Source organism: Oncorhynchus nerka, linkage group LG25 (assembly GCF_034236695.1).
Source record: "Oncorhynchus nerka isolate Pitt River linkage group LG25, Oner_Uvic_2.0, whole genome shotgun sequence".
In the NCBI taxonomy this organism is placed as follows: domain Eukaryota; kingdom Metazoa; phylum Chordata; class Actinopteri; order Salmoniformes; family Salmonidae; genus Oncorhynchus; species Oncorhynchus nerka.
The window spans coordinates 4,021,979-4,029,972 of record NC_088420.1 but is presented as its reverse complement, the minus strand read 5'-3'; positions in this window follow the sequence as shown (position 1 = coordinate 4,029,972).

Below are 7,994 nucleotides of genomic sequence, written 5' to 3'. Positions count from 1 at the left end.
TATTGTCCACTCGTTTCAATACAATACACCTGAGGGATGGTCACTAAAGTTTCTATTTTATACAGTCTTTATTTGTATTTATTTATTAGGGATCCATTTACATTACATTTAAGTCATTTAGCAGACGCTCTTATCCAGAGCGACTTACAAATTGGTGCATTCACCTTATGACCTCCAGTGGAACAGTAGTGTTCATCTAAATCTTTTCCTGGGGGAGGGGGTGCAGAGGGGTTTATTACTTTATCCTATCCTAGGTATTCCTTAAAGAGGCTGGGGTTTCAGGTGTCTCCGGGGTTTAGGTGGTGATTGACTCCGCTGTCCTGGCGGGGTTTATGAGGGAGTTTGTTCCACCATTGGGGGCCAGAGCAGCAAGAACAGTTTTGACTGGGCTGAGCGGGAACTGTACTTCCTCAGTGGTAGGGAGGCAGCAGGCCAGGGGTGGATGAAAGGCAGCAGTGCCCTTCCTGTTTGGGTGTAGGGCCTGATCAGAGCCTGGAGGTACTGAGGTGCCGTTCCCCTCACAGCTCCGTTTATTATGGATCCCCATTAGTTCTGCCAAGGCAGCAGCTACTCTTCCTGCAAGCACCATGGTCTTGTAGCCCCATTGCGTTCAACTGGAAGCCAGTGGAGGGAGCAGGGTCTTCCTGGGTGAGACGGATCCCCATTAGTTCCCCATTAGTTCCTGTCAAAGCAGCAGCTACTCTTCCTGGGGTTTATTATGGATCCCCATTAGTTCCTGTCAAAGCAGCAGCTACTCTTCCTGGGGTTTATTATGGATCCCCATTAGTTCCTGTCAAAGCAGCAGCTACTCTTCCTGGGGTTTATTATGGATCCCCATTAGTTCCTGTCAAAGCAGCAGCTACTCTTCCTGGGGTTTATTATGGATCCCCATTAGTTCCTGCCAAGGCAGCAGCTACTCTTCCTGGGGTTTATTATGGATCCCCATTAGTTCCTGTCAAAGCAGCAGCTACTCTTCCTGGGGTTTATTATGGATCCCCATTAGTTCCTGCCAAGGCAGCAGCTACTCTTCCTGGGGTTTATTATGGATCCCCATTAGTTCCTGTCAAGGCAGCAGATACTCTTCCTGGGGTTTATTATGGATCCCCATTAGTTCCTGCCAAGGCAGCAGCTACTCTTCCTGGGGTTTATTATGGATCTCCATTAGTTCCTGCCAAGGCAGCAGCTACTCTTCCTGGGGTTTATTGTGGATCCACATTAGTTCCTGCCAAGGCAGCAGCTACTCTTCCTGGGGTTTATTATGGATCCCCATTAGTTCCTGCCAAGGCAGCAGCTACTCTTCCTGGGGTTTATTATGGATCCCCATTAGTTCCTGTCAAGGCAGCAGATACTATTCCTGGGGTTTATTATGGATCCCCATTAGTTCCTGTCAAGACAGCAGCTACTCTTCCTGGGGTTTATTATGGATCCCCATTAGTTCCTGTCAAGACAGCAGCTACTCTTCCTGGGGTTTATTATGGATCCCCATTAGTTCCTGTCAAGACAGCAGCTACTCTTCCTGGGGTTTATTATGGATCCCCATTAGTTCCTGTCAAGGCAGCAGCTACTCTTCCTGGGGTTTATTATGGATCCCCATTAGTTCCTGTCAAGGCAGCAGCTACTCTTCCTGGGGTTTATTAGGGAACCCCCCCCCTGATTTGATTTCAAGTCGGAAGGCAGCAGCTACTCTTCCTGGGGTTTATTAGGGAATCCCCCCCCCCCTGATTTGATTTCAAGTCGGAAGGCAGCAGCTACTCTTCCTGGGGTTTATTAGGGAATCCCCCCCCCCTGATTTGATTTCAAGTCGGAAGGCAGCAGCTACTCTTCCTGGGGTTTATTAGGAATCCCCCCTGATTTGATTTCAAGTCGGAAGGCAGCAGCTACTCTTCCTGGGGTTTATTAGGAATCCCCCCCCGATTTGATTTCAAGTCGGAAGGCAGCAGCTACTCTTCCTGGGGTTTATTAGGAATCCCCCCTGATTTGATTTCAAGTCGGAAGGCAGCAGCTACTCTTCCTGGGGTTTATTAGGAATCCCCCCTGATTTGATTTCAAGTCGGAAGGCAGCAGCTACTCTTCCTGGGGTTTATTAGGGAATCCCCCCTGATTTGATTTCAAGTCGGAAGGCAGCAGCTACTCTTCCTGGGGTTTATTAGGGAATCCCCCTGATTTGATTTCAAGTCGGAAGGCAGCAGCTACTCTTCCTGGGGTTTATTAGGGAACCCCCTGATTTGATTTCAAGTCGGAAGGCAGCAGCTACTCTTCCTGGGGTTTATTAGGAATCCCCCTGATTTGATTTCAAGTCGGAAGGCAGCAGCTACTCTTCCTGGGGTTTATTAGGGAACCCCCCTGATTTGATTTCAAGTCGGAAGGCAGCAGCTACTCTTCCTGGGGTTTATTAGGGAATCCCCCCCTGATTTGATTTCAAGTCGGAAGGCAGCAGCTACTCTTCCTGGGGTTTATTAGGGAATCCCCCCCCCTGATTTGATTTCAAGTCGGAAGGCAGCCTACACAAGAAATAACATCTAGAAATATATCATATTGATAACCATCTAGAGGTCACCTTGATACATCGGCTCAATGGGGAGGGCATGAACAACAACCCCACCGGGGAACGTTGCCCTTCACTCCCGCTTGCTGTTGCCAGGCAACAGGAACCTAGTAGCCAGAGGTGGAATAAACCCAAATGCAACAGGAACATCTACCTAGTAGCCAGAGGTGGAATAAACCCAAATGCAACAGGAACCTAGTAGCCAGAGGTGGAATAAACCCAAATGCAACAGGAACATCTACCTAGTAGCCAGAGGTGGAATAAACCCAAATGCAACAGGAACCTAGTAGCCAGAGGTGGAATAAACCCAAATGCAACAGGAACATCTACCTAGTAGCCAGAGGTGGAATAAACCCAAATGCAACAGGAACCTAGTAGCCAGAGGTGGAATAAACCCAAATGCAACATGAACCTAGTAGCCAGAGGTGGAATAAACCCATATGCAACAGGAACATCTACCTAGTAGCCAGAGGTGGAATAAACCCAAATGCAACAGGAACCTAGTAGCCAGAGGTGGAATAAATACAACAGGAACATCTACCTAGTAGCCAGAGGTGGAATAAACCCAAATGCAACAGGAACATCTACCTAGTAGCCAGATGTGGAATAAACCCAAATGCAACAGGAACATCTACCTAGTAGCCAGAGGTGGAATAAACCCAAATGCAACAGGAACATCTACCTAGTAGCCAGAGGTGGAATAAACCCAAATGCAACAGGAACCTAGTAGCCAGAGGTGGAATAAACCCAAATGCAACAGGAACATCTACCTAGTAGCCAGAGGTGGAATAAACCCAAATGCAACAGGAACATCTACCTAGTAGCCAGAGGTGGAATAAACCCAAATGCAACAGGAACATCTACCTAGTAGCCAGAGGTGGAATAAACCCAAATGCAACAGGAACATCTACCTAGTAGCCAGAGGTGGAATAAACCCAAATGTCACACTTGAGTAAAAGTACAGGTAATGTACTTTAATAGAAAATGACTCGAGTGAAAGTCTAAAAGTGTTTGGTTTTAAATATACTTAAGTATCAAAATTTTAAGTATAAATAATGTCATATTCCTTATATTAAGCAAACCAGATGGTAGAATTTCATTTTTTATTTGATAATTTACAGATAGCCAGGTGCACACTCTAGCACTCAGACATAATTTACAGATAGCCTGTGGCACACTCTAGCACTCAGACATAATATATAGATAGCATGGGGCACACTCTAGCACCCAGACATAATTTACAGATAGCCTGGGGCACACTCTAGCACTCAGACATAATATATAGATAGCCTGGGGCACACTCTAGCACTCAGACATAATTTACAGATAGCCTGGGGCACACTCTAGCACCCAGACATAATTTACAGATAGCCTGGGGCACACTCTAGCACCCAGACATAATTTACAGATAGCCTGTGGCACACTCTAGCACCCAGACATAATTTACAGATAGCCTGGGGCACACTCTAGCACCCAGACATAATTTACAGATAGCCTGGGGCACACTCTAGCACCCATACATAATTTACAGATAGCCTGGGGCACACTCTAGCACTCAGACATAATTTACAGATAGCCTGGGGCACATTCTAGCACTCAGACATAATTTACAGATAGCCTGGGGCACACTCTAGCACCCAGACATAATTTACAGATAGCCTGTGGCACACTCTAGCACTCAGACATAATTTACAGATAGCCTGGGGCACACTCTAGCACCCAGACATTTACAGATAGCCTGGGGCACACTCTAGCACCCATACATAATTTACAGATAGCCTGGGGCACACTCTAGCACCCATACATAATTTACAGATAGCCTGGGGCACACTCTAGCACCCAGACATAATTTACAGATAGCCTGGGGCACACTCTAGCACCCATACATAATTTACAGATAGCCTGGGGCACACTCTAGCACTCAGACATAATATATAGATAGCCTGGGGCACACTCTAGCACTCAGACATAATTTACAGATAGCCTGGGGCACATTCTAGCACTCAGACATAATTTACAGATAGCCTGGGGCACACTCTAGCACCCATACATAATTTACAGATAGCCTGGGGCACACTCTAGCACTTAATACACAGATAGCCTGGGGCACACTCTAGCACTCAGACATAATTTACAGATAGCCTGGGGCACACTCTAGCACTCAGACATAATTTACAGATAGCCTGGGGCACACTCTAGCACTCAGACATAATTTACAGATAGCCTGGGGCACACTCTAGCACCCAGACATAATTTACAGATAGCCTGGGGCACACTCTAGCACTCAGACATAATTTACAGATAGCCTGGGGCACACTCTAGCACTCAGACATAATATATAGATAGCCTGGGGCACACTCTAGCACTCAGACATACTTTACAGATAGCCTGGTGCACACTCTAGCACCCATACATAATTTACAGATAGCCTGGGCACACTCTAGAGTTATTAAAGTGACTATGCGTAGATGATAACAGAGAGTAGTAGTGGTGTAGAAGAGAGTGGGGGGGGCAATGCAAATAGTCTGGGTAGCCATTTGATTAGATGTTCAGGAGTCTAATGGCTTGGGGGGTAGAAGCTGTTTAGACTTGGCGCTCCGGTACAGCTTGCCATGCTGTAGCAGAGAGAACAGTCTATGACCAGGGTGGCTGGAGTCTTTGACAATGTTTAGGGCCTTCCTCTGATATAGAGGTCCTGGATGGCAGGAAGCTTGGCCCCAGTGATGTACTGGCGCGTTTGCACTACCCTCTCCAGGCAGTGATGCAACCAGTCATTCTCTCGATGGTGCAGCTGTAGGACCTTTTGAGGATCTGAGGACCCATGCCAAATTTGTTCTGTCTCCTGAGGGGTGTTCAACGCTGAGTTGTAGTCAATGAACAGCATTCTCACATAGGTGTTCCTTTTGTCCAGGTGGGAAAGGGCAGTGTAGAGTGCAAAAGAGTTCCTGTGGATCTGTTGGGGCGGTATGAATCTAGGGGTTTCTGGGATAATGGTGTTGATGTGAGCCATGACCAGCCTTTCAAATCACTTCATGGCTACAGACGTGAGTGCTACGCGTCAGTAGTAATATAGGCAGGTTACGTTCGTGTTCTTGGGCACTGGCACTATGGTGGTTAAAACATGTTGGTATTACAGACTCGGACAGGGAGAGGTTTAAAATGTCAGTGAAGACACTTACCAGTTGGTCAGCGCATGTCCCGGTAATCCGTCTGGCCCTGCGGCCTTGTGAATCACACAATGCTCACATCCACATTCACTTAGTACTCTAGAGCTCTGTCAGAGTGACCATCGGGTTCTTGGTCACCTCCCTGACCAAGGCCCTTCTCCCCCGGTTGCTCAGTTTGGCCGGGCAGCCAGATCTAGAAAGAGTCTTCTTCCATTTTAGAATGATGGAGGTCACTATGTTCTTGGGGACCTTCAATGCTGAAGACATTTTTTGGTACCCTACCCCAGATCTGTGCCTCGATACAATCCTGTCTCGGAGCTCTACAGACAATTCCTTCGACCTCATGGCTTGATTTTTGCTCTGACATGCACTGTCAACTGTGGGACCTTTATATAGACAGGTGTGTACCTTTCCAAATCATGTCCAATCAAATTAATTTACCACAGATAGACACCAATCAAGTTGTAGAAACATCTCAAGGATGATCAATAGAAACAGGATGCACCTGAGATCAATTTAAAAGTCTCGTAGCAAAGGGTCTGAATAGTTATTTAAATAAGGTATTTCGTTTTTTTATTTTTAACATTTCTTAAAACCTGTTTTTGCGTTGTCATTATGGGGCATTGTTAGTAGATTGCTGGAATGTCCACCAAAGCTGTTGCCAGATAATTTAATGTTCATTTATCTATCATAAGCCGCCTCCAACTCATTTTAGAGAATTTGTTAGCGCGTGTCCAACCGGGCTCACAACTGCAGAAGATGTGTATGACGTTGCATGGGTGAGCGGTATGCTGATGTCGACGTTGTGAACAAAGTGTACCCCGTTGGCAGTGGGGTTATGGTCAGGTATAAGCTACGGGCAACGAACACAGTTGCATTTTATCGATGGAAATTTAAATGCACAAAAATACCTTGATGAAATCTTGAGACCCATTTTTTATTTTTCTAAGGTATCTGTGACCAACAGATGCTGATCAGTATTCCCAGTCATGTGAAATCTATAGTTTAGGGCCGAATGAATTTATTTCAATTGACCTATTTTATTAACTGTAACTCAGTCAAATCTATGAATTTGTTGCTCGTTGCATTTTTTGTTCAGTATATTTGTCTCAGTTTCAATTCAACTCATGAAACATCAGCAGTTAAGGGGTTTTTCACATGAAATACAATTCCATGGTGTTGTTTCCATATGGTACCATGATCTGAAAACCACTGAAGGAATAATGTCTGGCGATTGACAAGATGCCTTGTGATCTGCTTACTTGTAAAATAAGAATTGTCTACCACACGTAACATTTGAAGAATTAGCCTTTGCTTATGACAAATAAAAATGTGCATTCTATGTTTCTGGTAACAGAACATGCTAGTCTTCTATTAAAATGAATACAATTCACTCGTAATTTAAATACATAGAAATGCAATACCTTTATTTTACATGCATACATCTATAACTGTACAACAAGTTGAATGCAGTTTTAAAACTAGAAAAAAAAAGCCCAAATCCCAAAACAAGTCCTGAAGATTTACAGCTCGAGCAAATGATTGAATTTATGTCAGAAGGTGAAAAGTTTTTTTTTTTTTTTTTTAACACACACAAAATAAAAACTAGGACTACTAGTGCTTGTCCTTGAGTTGTACCTTTTCATAAACAGAACTGGGCTGAATAGAAATGAATTCAGTCACCATAGAGAAGGCACCGTCAGTACACAGTGTATGTACAAACAACATCTGATACACCTGTTTTACTGTAGCTTCTAGTACAATGACAACTGGGAACGTTCACTTAAACAATAAACTATAACACAATCCATACAAATACATTCTGAAGCAAAGCAGTACCTCGAAATGCATGTTTTTAACATTTTAAATTCTAGATTGACTCTGCCAGCAGAGGTCAACCCAGTGGATATAGTTCAAATGTATTACACAGTCTTACTTCCCACTTCATTGATTGGTAACTATTGGTAACCGTAGTAACTATGTCATTATGCGTCATTCTGTCCGCTTAGATCACCAGTCCTTCTTGTGAGTTCAGAATTGTTTTTTGTTTGTTGTCGTTTTTGTTTTTGTTGTGACATGAAAAGGGTCAAATATACATGGACTAAACATGTACATCTAAATTAGAAAAATGTATAGAAAAAATTGTCAATCTTTATTACAGCCAGAAATACCATTTACCTTAAAAATATACTACCATCCATCCAATCGAAAAAATGTCAATACTTTTCAGAAAAGTTATTTCATATAAAATACTGTATCCTCTAACTGGATTCATGTAACAC